This window comes from Triticum aestivum, chromosome 1A (assembly GCF_018294505.1).
Source record: "Triticum aestivum cultivar Chinese Spring chromosome 1A, IWGSC CS RefSeq v2.1, whole genome shotgun sequence".
Classification (NCBI taxonomy): Eukaryota; Viridiplantae; Streptophyta; class Magnoliopsida; order Poales; family Poaceae; genus Triticum; species Triticum aestivum.
This window is the reverse complement of record NC_057794.1, coordinates 7,172,639-7,194,147: the sequence shown is the minus strand read 5'-3', so window position 1 is coordinate 7,194,147 and position 21,509 is coordinate 7,172,639. Positions and strand designations below refer to the sequence as shown.

The 21,509-nt window shown below is 49.6% G+C and overlaps 1 long non-coding RNA gene across 2 annotated transcripts; it reads left to right on the top strand.

Annotated features, from left to right (window-relative positions):
• The first annotated feature begins 15,050 nt into the window (after positions 1–15,050).
• On the top strand, positions 15,051–17,229 carry LOC123064062 (uncharacterized). Of its 2 annotated transcripts, XR_006430645.1 has the most exons (5): positions 15,051–15,450; positions 15,671–16,198; positions 16,555–16,713; positions 16,854–17,075; positions 17,193–17,229. It is a non-coding gene; the product is annotated as an uncharacterized lncRNA (long non-coding RNA). The 2 variants fall into 2 exon arrangements; XR_006430644.1 differs by lacking the exon at positions 17,193–17,229 and having other exon boundaries at positions 16,854–17,178.
• The last annotated feature ends 4,280 nt before the right edge of the window (positions 17,230–21,509 follow it).

Here is a 21,509-nt window from a genome sequence, read left to right as displayed (position 1 = left end):
GGGGGGGGGGGGTTGGGGGTTTTGGAGGGTTAATTTAGGGGGTTCATGTATTGTGTTAGCTAGCTAATGGAGAGAAGTGACCTCTCTTATCTCCGTGCTTTGTCGACGCTACGTACTATACGTATAGAGAGAACTAGCGAAACGTTAGCTAGTAAGCAAATGAAGGAAACCATTAAGTACACAAGATCGTCATGAACATATACAGAGAGAAGTGATCGACCTCCTCCTTCTCCGAGAGATTGATCGAACAACAAGTTTTTGTATATCCATCCGACGCTACTAGCTACATATATACAATATAAGATCTCTTACAATCCCTAACATCTGAAGTCAAATGCCACATGGTATTCTTTGGCTTTATTGATGACGTGGTCAAGAAAGAATCCCACAATTTCCTCTTGAATTGCTTTTATGCGATCATGTGGTAGGAGTTCATCCCGCATCTGCCAGATCTAAATTGAAGAAGAGTGTCAATACATGTGTATAAATGAAACTCAACACAAATGATGGTAATAAAATAAAATTATGAATATGTTTGCTTACGCACTTCATATTGTTTTTCAGAGTAGCCCCGCTTATTAGAGGCCGTCGTGTTGTAGATAAACTCGCAAATGTAGTATCCACAGAAATCATTCCCGGCTTCCTGCCACAAGCACTTTACGAGAAATAGAGGTCAATCAAACTGATAAGCAAGCATACTAAATGGTATTGATGAAACTAGCTAGAATCAATGGGAGATGCGCGGAACTAGGTAGTAGTACATACTTTCAGGTGTTTAAATCGCAGCTCGGTCGGCAGTCCCGGAGAAATTATGGTGAACTGTTTCCAAACCCCGCCAGACAAAGAAAATAATTACTTGATATCAGAAAATGAACAAAGTTGCCGATATAGTGCGATAATGATCGATTGAACTTACTCCTTGAGCATTCGAGTCATGTCCGCATACTCCTCGGGATCTTTTCGTCTGGAGTCTAAGACGGTTACTTCTCCCCGCTCAAGCTTAATCTTTAGGAGAATAAAGTGGAACCTACACAACATGCATAAAGGGAAACCGAATGTGCACAAGACAGTAACACTCACTTGAAGTTGCAAGGAAATAGTATTTTATCGTTGCTTTGATTTTTGAGCAACGATTGTAGCAAGTTGTCCTTGGTTTTTGAGACATTATGTTTAACCGTTCATTCATGTATGACATTTGGGTTAATGACCCCAATATCATAGATTTGTGCTTTTCTCCATTCGACGATCTTCAATCTGCATAATATAGTGAGGATAATTATATATACATGCAATGAAAGAGCTGAGCTATATATAGAGACTTAATTACATAAAGTAGTACTTACAGACAGTAGCAAGCCACGAGTGATTTGTCGAGGGCCTTTTGATTGTAGAACTGGAAAAACTCGTCAAAATCAACAGTTAACAGTTCTTGTCCAATGAAGTCGTGGTCCTCTTTAATTCTCATCGTCAAAGCATCCTTCTCAGACTCGCTGCATGTTTGCATGTACCATTGATGGAATCTTCGCGCCATCGTTGTCAAAGGAGGACTTCCATCTTTCACGAGAGGCTTCCCGTACTGGTATCTGAATTCGTCCATCTCCATTGTATCAAAATGTACATCGTCAGTCAGGTAATCACCAGGATTAGTACCGGGCAGCATCCGCGGCAGATTTTCGATGATATTGCTAGACATCTTGAGCTGGGGGCATGATTGGTTCTCCTGTTCTACGAGTTGGGGAATTTTTTTCCCACTTCTTCGTTTTGCTAACCTTTTGTCACTTGAAGTAGTTCCCGACCGGCGCGCATCTTCCAATGTCTTTTTAAGACAGCGGACATGGTTGTCATCCGACGAAGGCAGTGGTGGTCGCTTCAGGGTGTTGATACCGTGCTTTGCTTTCAGCGGATCTATCTTCTCCACCGGAGGTGGATGTTTCATAAATCTTCACGTTTCAAAGAAGTCCCTCACTTGGGGCTTCACAGATCTTCACGTTTTCCTCCACGGTCATCTCGTATGGTAACTTCTCTAGAGGCTTGAGAGATGGACCGAATTTGTATTGCTTCCCGCCTCTGGCTGTACTGCTAGACGCCAGAGTGGCGGCGTCTCTCTTCCGTTGCTGCTGACGAGTAGTAGAAGGAGGCGGACTGCTCCGACGTGCCGGAGCAGTCGGAGTGGCGGTGTCTGCCGCCGTTGCTGACGAGGCGGAGAAGGAGGCGGGCTGCTCGGACGCGCCGGAGCAGCCGGAGAAGGAGGCGGAGTGCCGCCCTCACGCGCCGGAGTAGCCGGAGAAGGAGTCGGAGTGCCCTGATCACTCGACGGGGGAGGAGGAGGCGGAGTGCCCTGACTCGCCGGAGGAGGAGGTGGAGGAGGCGGAGGCATCCAGTTCGGAAGCCTGATGTGCTCCTTCTGCAATAGACATGGAGTCTTCAGAGCAAGACCCAGCTGAGTCTCCCCTTCACCTGTAGGGTGGTCAAACTCGAGCTCCTCAAATCCCTCCGTTACTTCATCCACCATCACAACAACATAGCCTTGTGGAATCAGACGGTAGTGAAAAGTTGCATCGGGTTCAGGAGGTGCAACAGAGCCGACAGCCACCTTGACTTTGAGGTTCTGCCATTGCGTCATAAGCTAGCAATGTTGAGTGAGGGAGTCCTGGATTGGGGGGTATCCGGGTAGCCGGACTATGACCTTTGGCCGGACTCCTGGACTATGAAGATACAAGACTGAAGACTTCGTCCCGTGTCAGGATGGGACTTTCCTTGGCGTGGAAGGCAGGCTTGGCGATGCGGATATTTAGATCTCCTACCATTGTAACCGACTTTGTGTAACCCTAACCCTCTCCGGTGTCTATATAAACCGGAGGGTTTTAGCCCGTAGGACAACTCCAACATACAACAATCATACCATAGGCTAGCTTCTAGGGTTTAGCCTCCTTGATCTCGTGGTAGATCTACTCTTGTACTACCCATATCATCAATATTAATCAAGCAGGACGTAGGGTTTTACCTCCATCAAGAGGGCCCGAACCTGGGTAAAAACATTGTGTCCCTTGTTTCCTGTTACCATCCGCCTGGACGCACAGTTCGGGACCCCCTACCCGAGATCCGCCGGTTTTGACACCGACATTGGTGCTTTCATTGAGGGTTCCTCTGTGTCGTCGCTTTTAGGCCCGATGGCTCCTTCGATCATCGACAACGATGCAGTCCAGGGTAAGACTTTTCTCCCCGGACAGATCTTCGTCTTCGGCGGCTTCGCACTGCGGGCCAATTCGCTTGGCCACCTTGAGCAGATCGAAAGCTACGCACCTGGCCATCAGGTCAGGTTTGGAAGCTTAAGCTACACGGCTGACATCCGCGGGGACTTGATCTTCGACGGATTTGAGCCACAACCGAACGCGCTGCACTGTCTCGATGGGCATGATCTAGCTCTGCCGCCGAACAGCACACTGGAAGCCGTACACGCATCGGTCCCGACTCCTAATTCGGAGCTGGTTGCTCCAATCGAGGACGAGCGGTTGGACGCCGCCTCGGGGGCTGTGATTCCAAAGGCGATCGAGCCGAATACCAGCCCCGCACTCTACAAGACCCATGACTCCGAGGGGCCGGACTCCTCTCCGGGCTCCGAGCCCCCCGCGCCCCTGCCGATCGAATCCGATTGGGCGCCGATCATGGAGTTCACCACTGAGGACACCTTTCAGCACTCGCCCTTTGGCGATATCCTGCAGTCACTAAAGTCTCTCTCTTTGTCAGGAGAGCTCTGGTCGGACTACGGTCAACAAGGTTGGGATACGGACGATGAAGAAATTCAAATCCCACCCACCACCCATTTGGTAGCCACTGTCGATAATTTAAATGACGTGCTCAACTTCGACTCCGAAGACATCGACGGTATGGACGATGATGCAGGAGACGAACATGAACCAACGCCTATAGGGCATTGGACAGCCACCTCATCTCATGATGTGTACATGGCGGATACACCTAAAGGAAGCAACAACGAGGAGCACGGGGAGGCAACGAGGGATCGATCTCTCGAAAAACAATCAAAGCGGCGACGTAAACGCCGCCTCAAGCCCCGCCTCGATTCAAACCCAGCCATAGAGCAGGATGAGCCGGTAGACGACGAGCATGCCCTAGAGCAACCGTCCGAACAGGGCAACTCGGATAAAGAAACCAAACAACCCGCCCCCGGCGAAAACGACATTCTGGACAACCTTACTCCGGATAATCCCATGGAGCAGAAGAACCTCCACAAAAGGCTCGTTGCAACCGCATGCAACCTAAAAAAGCAGAAGCGGAAGCTCAAAACTGCGGAAGATGCACTCAGAATCAGATGGAGCAAAGTAATCAATACCGCAGACAAATACGACGGCAGTCGCCACACTAAAAGCTACCCGAAGCGAAAGCTACTGCCTGAATTCGACGAAGAGGCCTTAGAGCCCTCGCATTCAAAAAGTAAGAAAGCCACCCGGTCGGATAGATGACCCCATGGCCAGCATAAAGCGGCAAGCGGCGCCGCACTCAAGCCGGCATGCGACCCACTCAAGGATTCGCATCAAAAAGATGGCCCAGCCAGGTCTATTTATGGGCCAAGAAATCAAGCTCTCATAAGCAATGCAACAAAATCAATATCTGAATCCGGCACACCCAAATACAGGGGTGCCGCACACCCCCTATGTTTCACCGATGAGGTCCTGGATTACGAATTTCTAGCGGGATTCAAACCCATAAACATAGAGGCATACGACGGAACAACAGACCCTGGAGTCTGGATCGAGGATTATATCCTCCACATACATATGGCCAGAGGAGACGATTTCCACGTCATCAAATATTTAGCCCTCAAGCTTAAAGGGCCAGCCCGGCATTGGCTTAAAAGCCTTCCTGAAAACACAATTGGAAGTTGGGAAGAGCTCGAGGACGCTTTCCGAGCAAATTTTCAAGGGACCTATGTTCGCCCTCTGGATGCAGACGATCTCAGTCACATAACCCAACAGCCCGGAGAGTCAGCTCGGCAGTTCTAGAATAAATTTCTTACTAAAAAGAATCATATAGTCGACTGTCCGGACGGCGAAGCCTTAGCAGCTTTTAGGCATAATGTCCGAGACGAATGGCTCGCCAGACACCTCGGCCAAGAAAAGCCGAGAACAATGGCCGCACTAACAAGCCTCATGACCCGCTTTTGCGCAGGAGAGGACAGTTGGTTGGCAAGACGTAGCACCAGCGACCCAAGTACATCCGAGACTAGGGATGGAAACGGAAAACCGCGACGCAATAAGGACCGTCGCCGGACTAAGGAAAATAGTCCGAAGAGCACGGCAGTTAATGCCGGATTTAAAGGCTCGCTACAAAATCAGAAAAAGCCGCCCACCCAGGATAACAGGGACGACCCATCCAACCTAAACAAAATCCTGGACAGGATATGTCAAATACACAGTACCACTGGGAAGCCTGCTAACCATACCCACAGAGATTGTTGGGTCTTCAAACAATCCGGCAGACTCAACGCCGAACACAAGGGGCTCGACACACCAAGTGAAGACGATGACGAACCCCAAAAGCAGAGTACCAGGAAACTAAAGAATTTTCCACAAGAAGTAAAAATAGTAAACTTACTTCACATAACAAAACATACGGCGCCCATAAAGGTACGCGCTATACGGCCTATCCGAACAGAGTCTCGCCACTGGTTGTCAAAACCAATAATCTTCGATCATCTGGATTATTCAAGAAGTATCAGGAATGCAGGCTGGACTGCCTTGGTACTTGATCCAATAATTGGCGGACTCCAATTTACAAATGTCCTGATGAATGGCGGCAGCGGTCTAAACCTGATATATCAGGATACAATCCGCCACATGGGGATAGACCCAGCAAGAATTCGCCACAGCAAAACCTCCTTTCAAGGGGTAACGCCAGGTCTGGACACCCACTGTATGGGTTTTCTCCGGCTCGAAGTTATATTCGGCTCTACCGATAACTTCCGCTGCGAAAGGCTGACTTTCCACATCGTCCCATTCTCAAGTCGCTATCAAGCACTGCTGGGACGCGAAGCTTTCACTCGCTTTAATGCAATACCGCATTATGCATCTCTTACGCTTAAGATGCCCGGTCCACGAGGCATCATCTCTTTGAAGGGAAAGCACTGAGTGCGCCTCCCCCGAGCGGATGATTGTGCGACCGCTTTAACAGCCCCACGATAAAATAGCTTCACTAGCCAGGATATCTGAACAGGTCCTTAAGACCACGGACACGGCTAGACGAGTCCGGCATACACTATCATTGATAAAGGCTTAATAGCCGTACACCCCTGTTCTAGGGGCTCCGCACGTGTAAACATAAGAGACAATAAAGCTCAGTTTTGCATATCTTACTTTATACTTTGTTTATTTAATATAACTTCTGTTCAGCACGACCATTTTTTCAACTTAGTTCCTCTCTTTTACAGATGAACATCATGCTGCGCCCGTCCAGGATACCGCACAACGGAGACACAGGCACAGACGTGCAGTAGGGACCCGTTCCAAGGATTCTTTTCAGATTAAGACCCTGCGTAAACCTTTTTTACTGTCTCTTGTTGATATACATCCCCTGGTTTTCTCTATAACCAAGGAGGAGGCTGGCGTCTTGGCATGTGGCCACGTCAGAATTTTTGCGTGTACCTAGACACTAGGGGCTTTTAACAAAGGGCGATTGTCTCGCCCGCACTCACCGAATGCCTTAGGGAGTGTTCGGCGTCGCGAGTTTTGGCCTTATATGCATCAGCTCCAAATCATGTCTTTGGTCAAATGTTGGGTTGCCCGGCTCCTGTGTTCGGCTGCCTTATGTTCCGCTCTATCGGCTAAGGTAGCACCAGGAGAACTACTGCGATTGTGCCCCGGTTTGGCCAGGCGAGCACCTCAGTAGAGAAAGCCGAAAACTGACTGTCATGATATAGCGTGAGATTGGTCAGCCACTCGATGACCTACCGAAATCTATAGGATTCCTCCGCTTTAACGAAGGGCCGTTTCCCGGCCAGGCACATACGCGCCCCGAATTCGGGCGAGCGCAGTCGCCACCAGGGGCTATCTAAGTAGCCCCACTGTCAAGCTCCTATGGCTAAGTGAAAGTGATAAATCATTATAGTCCGATTGCCTAGTTCGCTGCGCTATCACCTCCTTTGTAGGACCAAGACGTTGGATTAAGTGTGAAAAAGCGCCTTCTGCGAACACCCCGGCATTATGTGCACGAGGGCTGAAGCCGACGACTGCCATCTTTCAGATTTTATATAAACGTCCGCACAGGAGGTGTTAAAATACTTGCAGGCACAAGTATAAAAAGTTCCTATAATTTATAAAAATAACGTTTTACAAATTGCATACGCTATTCGAAGATAGCATCTTTCGAGCACCGCGTCTCTATTACACGAGCGCCTGGCATACTTCCTGAAAATAGTGCTCGGCAGGTACTCGGTTTCTGTTCGAATCTTGGGATGCGACAGCGGTGGTCTCCATTTCTGCCAAGTATGTCTTGACACGGGCAAGAGCCATCCACACACCCTCTATACATGCTGACCTCTTCATTGCATTGATACGCGGCACCGCACCAAGGAATTGCTGCACCAAGCTGAAATAACTCTTCGGCTCCGATCTCTCCGGCCACAAATGACTCATGACACACATCATGGCGAGTCCGGACAACCTACTCAGCTCGGCCCACTCGGCCAGATGATCGGCCACTGATAGTGGACGCTTTGGATTGTGGAACTGCGGCCAGAAGAGTTTCTCCACTTCGCAATCTTTCTGATCTCGAAAGTGTTCAGTCGCATCAGCGGCACTTGCCGCCAAATCCAGATGTGTGTCCGCCGTACTCCACAGTCGGTCCAACGTAGCATGCTTAGGATCACAAAACTTCCTCCGCAGCATATAGGGTTTTCCAGCCGTGATTTCTCCGACCTAACGCAGCTCCTCCTTCGCAGCTCTCATCGCAGAGCGAGCATCCTTGGCATCAGCAACGACCTTCTCCAAGTCCGTCCGCTTCGCCCGGTCTTCTTTTTCAAGAAGCTTGCAACGGTCAGTAGCGCTTTTTAGCTTCATGGCCATTTCGGCCATATCTTTCTTGCTTCGGCAGTGAGCAGCCTGTTCGGCTCTCAGCTCTTCAAGGGCCTTCTCGGCAACCGCATCACTCTTTCTGGCTTGTTCCTTAGCTCAGACAAGTTCTGCCCGAAGACTCTCCACAGCAGCCGCACCATCTGCGTCAAGCACACATTGTAAGATACTGGCGCAAAGCTCCTCTTACCAGGTGCCGCCCAAGGAATTACGTACCTTGTGCTTCGTCAAGCCGCTCATTGACGAGCGCGATGTCGGCATCTGCCACGTTAAGTTGCCGCTTTAGCTCGGCAAATTCATCAGTCCGGCTGGATTCCGGACACTTCGCCGCCTATATACAAAGGCGACATTTTAGACCCGGGATTATGATCCTCTGCATGCCGTCACTTTTGACAACGCACAGAGTCTCAGGGGCTACTATCTACACAAGGCACATCTTATTTATGCGCAGCTGTCCAAAAAGTGTACATTATTTCACGTACCTCAAAACCTGTCAGTAAACTTCTGACGGCCTCGTGCAATCCGCTTTCCGCGGAAGAAATCTTGTCAATCACCGTGCCCATCAAGGCACGGTGCTCCTCTGAGATAGAAGCTCGCCCTAGCAGATTCTTCAGCTCCTCCGACCGAGCACCGGACGGTGCTGGACTCGTCCTATGGCCTCTTTCGAAGGCCGGACGCGGAGAACCTTGGGGGGCCACATGGCTACCTTCCGCCCCTGCCGGATTCGGAGAAACCCTCCGCGACGACACCTCAGGGTCGCCCGCCTCGCTAGGCGGCACGGCAGGGGGAGGTGTTCCACTCTCCATCATCTCCGGAAGAAGGTCCCTCGAAGACGAGCTCTGCTGAGAAGGGTTGAGATCCGAACTACAAGGTAAATTTTCTGTTACTTTTCTCAGATATAAAGCAAGGATTTCTCCCGTCTTTCAAGAAGAAAATCTTTCTCTACTTACGGCTCGCTGGAGGGCTAATCCCCTTGAGGGCATAATTCGGCCGAGGTACCCCCCGGCGCAGGACCCTCTGATGAGGATTTCTTCCCCCGCTTTGAGGCCATGGTCTCCAAGTCGTCAGAGGCGACCCTCTTCTTTCCCTTAGGAGAGGAATTGTCGGTTCCTCCCTTCGGAACAGCCTCCTTTGAGGAGGCCGTAGTCTCCTTGTCCCCTCCCTTGTTTTTCTCCAAAGGCACAATCTTCAACATCCTGACCAGCACGGGATCCGGCATGGTCTCGGGGAGGGGAGCCGGACACCTGATCAGCTTCGCTTTCGCTATCCACTCCTGTTTAAAAGGACAGCTCTTTTAGGGGCAAGTTTATGACAAATAATACGGATGGCTAGTCCAGGCATAAGACTACTTACTTGAGTATCCGGGCGGTTGCAGCTCAGTCCTGCGTCCTCGGTCAAATCCGGAAACATTGCTTGTGATCCGAAGAACAGTTTATACATCTCCACGGGCGTAGCGCCCATGAAATGCTGGAGAGCTCGTGGTCCCTCCGGATTAAACTCCCACAGACGAAGGGAGCGACGTTTGCCGGGCAGGGTTCAGCGGATCAGTATGACTTGTGTCACCTTGACCAAGCTGAGGTCTCTTTCTAAGAGATCCCTGATGCGGCCCTACAGCAAGGACACGTCCTTAGATGGCCCCCAGTCTAGTCCTTTATTGGCCCATGACGCTAGCTGTGGTGGGGGACCCGAGCGAAAGGCAGGCGGCGCCACCCACTTGGTGCCCCGGGGAGCGGTGATATAGAACCACTCCCGTTGCCATAAGCCAAGCTCCTCTTGAAAAGAGCCCTCGGGCCATGGAGCATCAGCATTCTTGCTTATAACAGCACCTCCGCACTCCGCGTGCCGTCCCTCGATTATCTTCGGCTCACTTTGAAGGTCTTGAGCCATAATCCGAAGTGAGGAGTGACATGGAGGAATGCTTCACACACCACGATGAATGAGGAAATATGGAGGATGGACTCCGGAGCTAGGTCGTGAAATTCCAGTCCATAATAGAACATCAGCCCCCTCACAAAGGGATCCATTGGGAAGCCTAACCCCCGAAGGAAGTGAGACATGAACACCACGCTCTCACCGGGCAAGGGACTAGGAATAGCCTGCCCTTGAGCAGGCAACCTATGCGAAATTTCACCGGTCAAAGAACTTAGCCTCTCTCAGCTTTAGCATGTCCTCCTCCGTGACGGAGGAGGGCATCCATCGGCCTTGAAGGTCGGAACCGGACATTGTCGAAGGTCCGAAGCGCCTGAAATCTAGAGCCTAGGGTGTTGGAACTCGAGGCGACGAGCGAACTCGTTTGAGATTGAACGAAAGGAGTAAGGCCTTGGTCTCTTTATAAGAGGTCGAATACCAAGAGCCCTCCCCGTAACCGTTTGGGACTCGCCTTTAATCGAGAACACATGCTAACGGGCACGATTGGGTTACCCACGTCCGTATTGATGAGAATCCCGTAAATGGGGGACACGATCTCTGCTTTGACAAGATGTGCCAAGGAAACCGCCTCGCAAAACGCGCTGAGGTGGGGAAGTAAAAGCGATTCAGATAAAGGCTTGGCCGCGGTGTGATATCACGCTGCGGGATACGTCAGCAGATTAGATTTGTGTTCATATTATTCTCTCTATGGCAATATGTGGAAACTTATTTTGCAGAGCCGGACACTATCCTTAGTGTTTACAATCTTTTATGAAGAACTTGGAGGAGGAACCCGCCTTGCAATGCCGAAGACAATCTGCGCGCCGGACTTGTCGTCATTGAAGCCTGGTTCAGGGGCTACTGAGGGAGTCCTGGATTGGGGGGTGTCCGGGTAGCCGGACTATGACCTTTGACCGGACTCCTGGACTATGAAGATACAAGATTGAAGACTTCGTCCCATGTCAGGATGGGACTTTCCTTGGCGTGGAAGGCAAGCTTGGCGATGCGGATATTTAGATCTCCTACCATTGTAACCGACTTTGTGTAACGCTAACCCTCTCCGGTGTCTATATAAACCGGAGGGTTTTAGTCCGTAGGACAACTCCAACATACAACAATCATACCATAGGCTAGCTTCTAGGGTTTAGCCTCCTTGATCTCGTGGTAGATCTACTCTTGTACTACCCATATCATCAATATTAATCAAGCATGACGTAGGGTTTTACCTCCATCAAGAGGGCCCGAACCTGGGTAAAAATATTGTGTCCCTTGTCTCCTGTTACCATCCGCCTAGTCGCACAGTTCGGGACCCCCTACCCGAGATCCGCCGGTTTTGACACCGACATTGAGCCTCCGTGATAGCATCCACGGGGTAGCTAGGAGCCGTGAAGTCAGGCTGCTGAACGAGCTCGGTGGAAGCCACGCTGCTTCTCCGCTGAGATGGCACGATAGCTTCCGAGGTAGCTCCGGCACCTCACTGGCTCTCAACTTGTTCCTCTAGCTTTCGTATTCTTGCATTCAACTTCTACAGTTCGCTCTGCTCCAGTTTCCTCCTCCTCTCCCGGGTTTTGTCACCGCCTACGCCGGGAAATCCAACCTTCCACGCAACGGAGCCTGGCCGACCCCCCTTTGGTCCCGGTTCCAGCCACGAACCGAGACCAATGGTTGTGGGCCAGGAGCAAGGCCCATTGGTCCTGGTTCGTGTCTGAAACCGGGACCAAAGGGGCCAGACGAACCGGGACCAATGCCACATGAGGCCCGGCCGGCCCCCTGGGCTCACGACCCGGGACCTATGCCCCCATGGGTCCCGGTCCGTGACTGAACCAGGACTAATGGGCTGGCCAGGCCTGGACCAAAGCCCTGTTTTCTACTAGTGCTAGTGTCAGACCTGAATGGGTCATGATTATGTCGGACTGTGTCTACTCTTTGTCATGCAGTCGTTGCCCAACTACAAAGCTATTCATGATATGTTTTCCATTAAACCATATGGTCACTCTTGTATGCAAGTAGCTCTACTATGTCACGCAGTTTTGTTCTGTACTCACATGATAAAGAAATGATAACGGCTCATGAACGTGCGTACCTGGTGTAAAAAGATCCTAACAAGACCTACAGTATATATAATTCAGGCATATATGCACTCGATCACGTGGCTTGCCTTAGCTAGCAGCAAAAGTGAGTGTTATATGAGAGGTTTCAAATTTGATTGGTTCTTTAACCATGCTGCTCTTCTAAGTGCATGTCCTAATTAAGTTATGTATGCTCCTACTCTTATAGTAGGCAAATCTCAATCATATGCCCATGAAGCGTACAAGCTATTACAGGACTTGTCTCTCTGTATACACATGCTTGGGTTTGCGGAATTAACTTCTCAAGTACGAATTTAGTTAGTCGTTTTCTTCTTTTTCAACCTAGAACATTCATTTTAGATCATGTCTCAGTGCTATGTATGCCCTTTATCGATACAGTGCTATGTATGCTAGTACTTCTATTTCAGCATGCTCTCATGCATGTGCATTGGCTAGCTTAGCTTGGCACATGATGTGCGTTGAAGCTGCTGCACGACCTTGCATGACCAGGCTAGATTAATATTCCCTTTGCTAATTTTGAATTGATCATGTTATCAATTAGTTTGTCATCAATCAATGTCTGAAATCAATCATGTTATTTAAGTTTGGTTACACTTCTGGACAAGCGAACTCCGTGCTAGGTTCAGAGTCCGGCTTCCGTGAGTGACGGTTTGCTGCATTCACAATCCGGCTTCAGCCGATGATTTACGTGTGAGATATAAGCAGCAGTGCTCTTCTTCTCAAGGATTTAGTTACTAGTGTTTTTCTTATGTTTATTTTTTAGAACAACCTCCTGCAGTGCTCTGCTTCTATTCTCCCTGTTTCTCTGCTATGCCTGAACTAGCGGCTAAGTTACATCAGACTCGGTGTGATTGAGATTTATGGTTTGATTACTTGTGGCCTTATAGTATTGTGTTGTTTGTAGTGCTCCACTTCCACAAAGTAGCCATCGCCATCGTTGTGGGAAGCTGCCGCCTGAGACGGCCACCCGAGAGGAGAGCCACGTTTCTCTGCTTTATATGCTTGTACTTGCAGCTACTTAATGTTAGGTTGTGACCTGTTTGTTCAATTAATTGACCTGAAGCACCAGCATTGTCAGCTGCTGTTTAACAACTTTTTCTAGTCTGTTTCGGCATCATCTTCTGCAGAGTAGATCACATTGCATGCATGTCGATAATGTCATCCAGCTTCTCCCGGTTCTCCGCATCGGGACCTCCATTTCGGTTGGCTCTCGGACCTCCACCTTGTTTTGGTTCGACCGGTGGGCTGGGGACTCCCCCTTTGCCGCCAGGTTCCCGGATATGTTCTCCATTGCGGTGGAGCCTAGGATATCCGTCGAGTCGGCCCTTATTGACTTAGGGCGTCTCGCGTTCCGGCGGCCATTTGGGCCCCCGGAAACCACCTCCTGGCATGAGCTCTTGGAGGCCATTGCCCTGCACGAGCCTGATTTGTCGTAGCCTCACGACCGTCTATCCTGGCGCCTCGAGCCCTCGGGTCGGTTCTCCATGAAGTCCCTATACCAGGCCATCGCCCCCTCCCCTGGACCGGCGGCCCTTGAGATGATCTGGGCGATCTGTGTGCCCCTCAAGATCAGGATCTTCATGTGACAATGGATCCGCGGCCGGCTTCCCTCCGGCGTTGAGGTGTTAAAACGGAATGGCCCGGGCGATGGGATGTGTCCCCTATGTGGGATGGAGGAAACCTCGAATCACATCTTCTTCTCGTGTGTTTCCACCCAGTTCCTCTGGAGTTGCCTCCATGAGGTGGTCCGGGCTAGTTGGTGCCACACCAATTTCCCAGACCTCCTCGCCGAGGTCCAGGCCTCTCCCCCGTCAGGCTGCCACATTAGGTGGCTGCTCATTGGGGTCCGCGCCTGGACGCTCTGGACCGTGCGTAATAAGCTTGTCATTCAGCGTATGCCTCTTCGACGGGCCACTGACGCAGTATTCAAAATGTGTGGTTATTTGCAGCTCTGGCGGCCGCTTAGCCGCTTCCATGACCAGGAAGCCATCAACACCATCATTGCCGACCTTCACGCGATGGCTCTCCGCTTGGCTCCGCTGCCTCCTCCTCCACCACCTGACCCGGATTAGCTTCTTAGCCGCGGTGTCTACGCCTTTTTTTTTTTCGTTTTCAGGGCTTGTTTGAGCTGTGCCCTCAGCAGAACCCTATTGTACTCTATGTTGTGTGACTGTGTGTGTGTGTCTGTGGTACACTCTTGAATACTTTGTGGTTGTGGTGGTTTGCTTTATTAATTATAAAGCGGGGCGAAAGCCTTTTTCGATAACTAGCATGATAGACTGAATTAATCATGTTATTAGTTATAAGTATGTCATCGATGTCTGAAATACACTTGTTCCATTTGGTGTGTGGAATGTTTGTCCTTATGATGGTGGAAAATAAAATTGCAATTGCTTCAAATTATCTTGTTCAGACTATTTTTATAGGAGGAAAACAGGACGAATTAATACCACATGGAAAGGGAAAATGTGTTTGCTTCAAACTATCTTGTTCAGATAATTTTTATAGGACAAAAGCATGTCGAATTAATACCGCATGAAAACGGAAAAAAAGTAATGTGGGTATATTATCATTCCCCAAATTTGTATAAGTTGAGATACTCACGTGACGGTGTGGCTGAGAGCGTGTCAAGTGGCGCGCTCGCAGCGCACAAAAAGTGACCCTTAAGGGGCTCCTGCAAGTTGTCTCTACTCCTAAGGGAGCAGTTGGTAGTCTCGCTTCCAGGTTTTTTTAGTCCCATTTTTTTTGGGTTTTTTTGGTACCTCCTCCCACCTCCTGCTACCCAGCGATCCCCCACTTCCTCCCTCCAGACCGACCAAAAAAAACGACATGCTACAACTGGCCCGTTGTAAAACACTACGGTTCAGCGACAGAAAATCGACCTAAAAAAATCTATGATCGTTAACCTACAAAAATTAACCCCGCTCGATCTGGATCTCTTCGGCGGCGGCTGCCCCCCACGCACCGACGCATCCCCAGAGCCCTCCCCACCTCCTCCCAGAACCGGCGACTTCGCCTCCCGCCGTGGCCCCCTCTCTTCCCCTCCCCTCGTCGCAGATCGAGCGACAACCGCGGTGTGGGCGGGCGGCGTCAACGCGCTGCTCCTGCTCAGCCACCCGGGCCCGTCCATCGCCTGCTCGCCTCCCGCAGCGTCTTCTCCGATCACGCAACCGACGGTGGCCGCGGCTCCACAAGGCCGTGCGCGACCCAACCAGCGCCAAGCCCTTCGCGCGCGCCCACGCCGGCGTCCCCGCCTAAACCTACTACACCCAGGACCGGGAGGCGAACAGGTGATGCTCGACGACGAACATCTGCTCGAGGACACCCTGCTCGACGGTGCTCCTCTTCGCTAGCATCTCCATTGCATGGTGAGCTTCCCCTGTCTCCTCCCTTTAAATTTGGAGTACTGCTTGGGTACAGATTAGGAGTAGGGTTCAGTTTATTTGTATGTGTATGGGTACAGATTATGAGTAGGAGATGTAGTCGTAGGCACAGTTTTAGTAAAATTTCAGTAACTTCAATTATCCTGCTTGAAGTACTTTGAAAATATACTCAAAAAATGTATTGTTTGTACTGCTGATCTTGCAGATAGGGGGAGAGTTCTTGTACTCAGAGCAGCTGTTGATCTGCAGCAACTCTTGAAGTATGATTTAGGATAATCATAGTTTCAGTTTGCCAAGCAGGGAGTATAATTTAACTGGAAAGCAACCAACTATTGCTTTGAACTGGAGTATAATTACCAAAGCGGGTCGAAGTGGGACGATGTGGTTCGGTGGTCAACGGTGGCTGCGCGGGATGCAGTATGGTATGGCTTGAGCATCTCGAGGAGGGGCTCTCTCCGCAAGGCATCCTCTACGCCAGTACGTTCTCTGATCTGAACCTTCTTCTCTTCGCTCATGCATGCACCAACGCAGCTGACCTGTCGTTGACCAGCGGCGGAGGTGTTCGAGTAGTCTGTCCCGGGGCTGCGCGTGGAGCACGTTGACGTCTCCGTCTTGCCATTGGTCAGCACCGCCCTGCCGGCTGGGGTTCTTATTTGCCATCGAGGCCTTCCGCAACTGGGACCATGGTGCCTGATAGCTTCCTCTCCGGCTGGATCGGCAGTCTATCCACCCAGTAAATTTTTGCTCTTCTCTTAAATTTTCTATGTTTCTTTGTCTGATTCTCAATAAAGAGCTCAAACTCGAGATGAGTTTTTGGTTATGACCTGGCCTATGGGCGCCTCTGCGCTCCAGTCAAGTCTCATGTGTGCGTTGATTTAAGTCAGTCTTCACATTATATATATTTGACCTACAGCAATTGGTTGTGTGCTTATATCCACTATTCAAACAATATTATTTTAAAACTTCCTGATTTACAGTTAACTTAGTTTATTGTCCGCAGGTACTACTATATATTCAGAGTTCCTGTGGATTTTTTGTTCAGGCAAATGACAGCCTTCTTAAAATTGCATTATGGTGTTGGTGTTTTAGGTTTCTATGGCGTAGCATCAGATTAATATTGCCAAGCCTGAGCTGGCGGTTCATATGGAAGATCCCATGGGCCAGCAGCTGGAGCCTGGAAGCAGATGTTAATGCTCCATAGCAGAGAGTTTAGGTATACAGCATGCAGTGACTACCAAATTTTCCATGGTTAGTGTTGATTCCTAATGATCTGTGGTTTATAACATTGACGACAACATCTAGGCTATCTCAAATTTACCATCAGATTAGTGATCTTTATGCATGATTGGTTTAAATTATTATTTTCATCCTAGCTCTTGTGTTTACAGTAGGATATAAACGGAAATTGTAATGGAGATGGTTGCCATCAGTTCCATTTTGTTGCACATCACAAGCCTTGCACTCAGATCGTCGCTGTGGCCAGATCCGGCCGGGGGAGCCGCCATAGAGCCGACACCTCGGCGGCGCAGCAGCAGCCCGACAGAAGGTGGGTGCTCGAGCTCATCCAGCAGCTTGTCATCGACCAGGAGGCCTCTACCTCGACTGCAACCGTCCGTGGTTCTCTATTGCAAGCACCTTGTATCTACTGATGTTCTTCCGCCCATCTAAATTCCACATGTTTTTTTGACGGGATCTAAATTCCACATGTTGTTATATGAGTGGTACAGCTGCATGGATTGACGATATGAGTATTTGTACAAACCGACGAGGACCTCAAGTCCACATGGTTCGTGCTTCTTTAGGTACGAACTCTCACTGGTAGAAAAAGGGCCTATAGTCCCGGTTCGTAAGGGCCTTTAGTCCTGATTCCGGAACCGGGACTAAAGTGTCGGTACTAATACCTCCCCCCTTTAGTCCCGGTTCAATCCAGAACCGGGACTAAGGCCCTCCACGTGGGCAGTGCGCAGAGCCCAGTCAGGAGACCCTTTGGTCCCGGTTGGTAGCACCAACCGGGACCAATAGGCATCCACGCGTCAGCATTTCTGTGGCTGGGGTTTTTGTTTTTTTTGAAAGGGGGGGGGGGTTGGGGGTTTTGGGGGGTTAATTTAGGTGTTTCATATATTGTGTTAGCTAGCTATAATTAATAGAGAGAAGTGTCCTCCGTTATGTCCGTGCTTGGTCGACGCTACGTACTATACATACGTATAGAGAGGACTAGACACGCTAGCTAGCTAGTAAGCAAACGAAGGAAACAGAAGATCGTCATGAACATATATGCATACAGAGAGAAGTGATATCGACCACCTCTCCTTTTCTGAGAGATTGGTCGAACAACAAGTTCTCGTATATCTATCTGACACTACCGGCTACATATATACAATAATTATCTCTTACAAATATAATCATACGGACTCAGGGTCCACATAGAATTCTCCGTCTTCAGGGATCACGTGGTCAAGAAAGAATGCCGCCAATTCCTCTTGAATTGCTCGCATGCGAGCTGGTGCTAGGAGTTCATCCCGCTTCCGAAACATCTAATTTGAAGAAGGGGGTCAATACATATATATATGAATGAATGAAACTCAACACAAATGATGGTAATAAAATAAAATTGTGAATGTTGTTATTTACGTACTTCATATTGTTCGTTAGAGTACCCGCCCCGCTCACAGGTCGTGTGGCGGATGGACTCGCAGATGTAGTATCCACAGAAATCATTCCCTTGTTCCTGCCACAACCACTTTACAAGAAATAGAGGTCAATCAAACTGATAAGCAAGAATGCTAAATGGTATTGATGAAACTAGCGCTTGAATCACTAGGAGATGCGCGGAACATGCTACTATAGTACTTACTTTCGGGTGTCTAAATTCCAGCTCCTTCGGCAGTCCCGGAACTGTTTTGGTGAATTTTCTCCAAACCCTGCCGGACAAAGAAAACAATTACTTGATATCAGGAAATGAACAAAGTTGCTGATATGGTGGATAATGATCGATTTAACTTACTTCTTGAGGATTTCAGTCATGTCCGCATACTCCTTGGGATCTTTTCGTTTAGAGTCCAAGACGGTTACTACTCCCTGCTCAAGCTTAATCTCTAGGAGAATATAGTGGAAACTGCACACACATGCATAACTCATGAATTACATTACTATAACCTTGACTAATATATAAGGGAAATCGAATACGCACAAGACAGTAACACTCACCTGAAGTTGTAAGGAAAGAGTATTATATCTTTGTTTTGATTTATTACGAACGATCGTAGCAAGTTGGTCTCGGTAGCTGCGGCATGAAGTTTAACCTGAGTTGCATCTATGAGATATGTGTTAATGAACCCAATATCACCGACTTGTCTTTTCTTCAATTTGGCGATCTTCAATCTGCATAATATAGTGAGGATGATTATAAATACATGCAATGAAAGAGCTAAGCTATATAGAGAAACTTAATGACAGAAGTAGTACTACTTACAGACAGTAGCAGGCGACCGTTGTTTTATCGAGGGCCAATTGATTGAAAAACTGATAGAACTCCTCAAATGGAACAGGCAACAGATCAATTCCAACGAGGTCATGCTCCTTTTTAACTTTCACATACAAAGTACTCCTCCCCCAGAGTCTCTGCAGATTTTCAAGTACCAATCATGCAATCTTCGCATCATCGTTGATAGAGATCTTTCATCTTTGACGAGAGGCTTCCCGTACTCGTATCTTTGTATCTGCACGTCCATGGGTTCATAATGTACTTTGTCGGGCAGGTAATCTGCAAGATTGCTATAACCGGGCACCATCCTCGGATCATTAGCGACGTTGTGGCTAGGCACCTTGAGCGGGGGGCACGATTGCTTCGCTTGTTCGCCGAGCTGGGCAATTTGTTTCCCAGCTCGTCGTTCTTTCAGCCTTTGATCACTGACAGTACTTCCCGACCGCTCCGCTCTGGCAAATTCCTTTTCAATAATGCGGTCATAGTTTCCTTTCGGCGGATCAGACTTCGGTGGTTTTGTCAGGGCAGCCAGAGTGCGCTTCACTTTCACCCGATCTACCTTCTCCTCCGGAGGTGGATGTTTCTTTGCTTTCACCCCTTCAAAGAAGTTCCTCACTTCTTCTCACGCGATCTCGGCGTTCTCCTCCAGGGTCCTCTCATATGGTAACTTCTCTGGAGTCTTCAGAGAAGGACCGAATCTGTATGTCCTCCCGCCTCTGGTTGTACTGCTAGACGCCGACCGAGCAGACGGAGCGGTTGTCTTCTTTACTTGCTTAAAAGGCGGAGGAGAAGGACTACGACGCTCCGGAGCAGCTAGAGCGGCGGCAGGTCTCTTCCGTCCTTGCTGACAAGGTGGAGAAGGAGGAGGCTGGCTGCTCGGGCGCGTCGGCGCAGGCGGAGAAGGAGGCGGAGTGCCGCCACGCGCCGGAGAAGGAGCCGGCCGAGGGCCCTGATCGTCACTCGCCGGAGGAGGAGGCGGTGGAGGCGGAGTGCCCTGACTCGCCGGAGGAGGAGGAGGAGGCGGTGGCGTCCAGTTCGGAAGGTTGATGAGCTCCTTCCGCCATAGGCATGGAGTCTTCAGAGCAGACCCCAGCCGAGTCTCCCCTTCACCGGTAGGGTGGTCAAGCTGGAGGTCCTCAAATCCCTCCGTTATCTCATCCACCATCACCCTAGCATATCCTTCTGGAATCGGCCGGCAATGAAAAGTTGCGCCGGGTTCAGTAGGATAAACAGAGCCAACAGCCGCCTTGACCTTCAAATTCATCCATTGCGTCATAAGGTGGCAATTTTGAGACTCCGTTATAGCATCCACGGGATAGCTGGCAGGAGCCGTCAAGGCATGCTCCAGCTGAAGCAGCTCGGTGGAAGCCACGCTGCTTCTGCGCTGAGATGGCGGGCTAGCTTCGGGGAGGCTTCAGCAGTACGTTTGCTGCGATTTGCTTCTCGTTCCTCTATCGCGTCTACCCTTGCTTGCAGCGCCTGTATTTGGGTCTGCTGCACTTTTTTCCTCCTCTCATGGGATTTGTAACCGCCTGCGTCCGGAAACCCAACCTTCCACGGAATGGAGCCTGGCGTGCCTCGTGTCCGTCCAGGGTGCTCAGGATTTCCGAGGGCCATTGTGATCTCGTCGTTCTCTCTGTCTGGAAAGAACGTCCCTTCCTGCGCTGCTTTGATATACTGCTTAAGCTTACTGACTGGGATGTCCATTTGATCGTTCGTACAAATGCACTTCCCTGTTACAGGGTCCAGTGTTCCGCCAGCCCCGAAGAACCAAGTCCGGCAACGGTCTGGCCAGTTAATTGTCTCTGGTTCGATCCCTTTATGAACCAGATCATTCTCAGTCTTGGACCACTTAGGCCGGGCTACGAGGTAGCCACCTGACCCCGTGCGATGGTGAAGCTTCTTCTTCGCAGCATTTTGCTTGTTTGTCGCCGACATCTTCTTACTCTTTTCTGATGTCTTGTGGGCCACAAATGCGGGCCAGTGATCTCTGATCTTCTCATATCTGCCCTTGAATTCTGGTGTCTCATTATTTTCGACAAACTTATTCAGCTCTTTCTTCCACCTCCTGAATAGTTCTGCCATCCTCTTCAGAGCAAAAGACTTGATTAATTTCTCTTTAACTGGGTTCTCTGGATTATCCTCAGGCGGTAGGGTGAAATTTGACTTCAGCTCAGTCCAAAGATCATTTTTCTGCATATCATTGACATAAGACACCTCAGGGTCTTCTGTAGCCGGCTTAAACCATTGCTGGATGCTTATCGGGATCTTGTCCCTAACCAGAACCCCGCACTGAGCAACAAATGCGCTCTTTGTCCGGAGGGGTTCAATAGGTTGGCCGTCGGGCGCGATTACTATGATCTCAAACTTTTCATCCGAGCTCAACTTTTTCTTCGGGCCTCGTCTCTTTACCGAAGTTGTGCTCGATTCGGAGGGCTAGAAAAAAGAACAAAGACTTAATTAATATGTGTACATACCAAAACAATGAATGCATCAATCAGCTAGTCAGCATAGGCTTAACTAATATATATACCTGGCCGGACTCGGTTCGGTCACCGGA